At 18.5% G+C, this 2,005-nt stretch overlaps 2 annotated features.

The window, feature by feature from the left end:
* Positions 1-42: a sequence feature (AT_rich).
* Positions 43-2,005: a repeat region.

The raw sequence follows: 2,005 nt of genomic DNA, 5'->3' as shown, positions 1-2,005 counted from the left end.
AAAAATTAACTAATTATAGATAAATAACAATAATATTAAATATTATTATTTTATTATTAATTTTATTATATATTATTGTTATTTAAAATAATAAAAAATGAAATGACATTTATTAAAATGATAAAATAATAAATAAAATAATGTTATAAATATGTATTTAAGTATTTAATTATCTGATTTTAATCTGATATTTATTAAATTAAAATGGATGAGTTAATAAATAAGAACACTCGTTTCTTTAAAGAAGAAATAGAAACACTTCCAAATATTCAACAATCAATTGGTGATATTAATAAACATTATCAATATTATTTAGGAAGTATTAAAAATGAAATATTTGAAATACAATGAAACATATTTAGAAGCTATTAAAAGAGGAGAAGGAATAATTGATAGGATTGATGAAACAGAAAGAAGAAGAAAAAAAGTAATAGAAAAAAGTCAAGAAACAAATAAAACAATAGAAATAATAAAGAATCAAATGAACAAAATAATAGAAGAATGTAATTCAGATGAAGAAATACTAAGTAAAACACGAAATGAAATAATCAATACAATCATTTCGAAAGAAGAAAAGGTCATGAAAAAAAAAATATTCAGAACACCAGAAGAAAAAGATAAAATCACAGAATCATTTAACAAAAAGAAAGAAGAATGGAAAACATATTATAGTGATTATTTAGAGAGGAAGAAAAGAAGAAAAAGAGAGAATGATAAAAGAAGAAAGATTAAGAGTAATGAAAGGAATGAATACAATTGAAGAAATGAAACAAATAGAAGAATGGACAAATAGAAAAGTATCCAATATATTATTTGATTCAGATAATGATAATTGGAATGAAGATACATCAGTATTTGATCAAAGAATAATAAATAAAGAACATATAATAATTATTATTGAAGATGAAGATGGAAATAAATTTGGAGGATATGTTAATGTGAAAATTGATAAAGTTAGTAGTTATATAAATGATTCAAAATCATTTTTATTTTCATTAAAATCAAAAAGAAGAATACAAGGAATGATGAAATTTGATATTAAAGAACCACGACATGCATTTTATTTATTTAATCAATCAAGTAATTATTTGTTTGTATTTGGATATGCTCCTATTTTCCCTGTATTTGTATTTGCATTTGGATGTGATATTACTGTTAAGAAAGAAAATAATAAAACAAAATCATTTTGTTATCAAGAATCCTTTGAATATAAAGGAATATCAAATGCACTTTGTGGAAAACAATATCCAGATAATTTCACACCACAACGAATTATTGTAATTGAAATGAAATGATTTTATTCATTATTATTTATTTGAAAACTAAAAACTAAAAAAGAATATAAAATAAAATCAATAAATGAATATGAACAGCCATTTCTTTCATCTGCCAATGAACGAAATGGTGAATATAAAAATGGACATATTTCATTCTGGTTTTATTTTTATTTCATTTGAAAGAATCACACCCAATGAGGGTGTTAATTTAATAAATAATAAAAAGAAATAAGAATAAAAGATAAATAAAAATATAATAAAATATTTATTTTATTCTTTTTTATTTATTTTTTATTTTATTTATATTTATTTATTTTATTCTTCTTCTTTTATCTTTATATTTATTATATATTTCTTATTTTATTATTTATGTTATATTCTTATATCATTTTATTCTTATTTTATATTTATTCATTATTATTCATTTCATATTAACATTGATAAATATCAATACAACATATAATAAATAAATGATATAAGATAAACAACAATAAATAATAATAAAATATAAACAAACAATATAAACAAATATAAAATGATAAAAAGATCATCTAATATAAAATAATAACAACAAACAATAAAAAGAAGAAATGAATGATGTTTAGAAAAGAAAAAATTGAGAAAAAGAAGAAATGAGTGATGTTAAGAAAAGATAAAAATCAATATAAAATAAAATATAAAATAAAATATAATAAATAATAAGAATAAGAATGATAATTTCTTATTTT

The sequence above is a fragment of the Entamoeba dispar genome, genomic scaffold (genome assembly GCF_000209125.1).
Source record: "Entamoeba dispar SAW760 scf_1105229460721 genomic scaffold, whole genome shotgun sequence".
NCBI lineage: Eukaryota > Evosea > Mastigamoebida > Endamoebidae > Entamoeba > Entamoeba dispar.
Note: the sequence above shows the minus strand (reverse complement) of the source record. Positions and strands in the feature narration are given on the sequence as shown.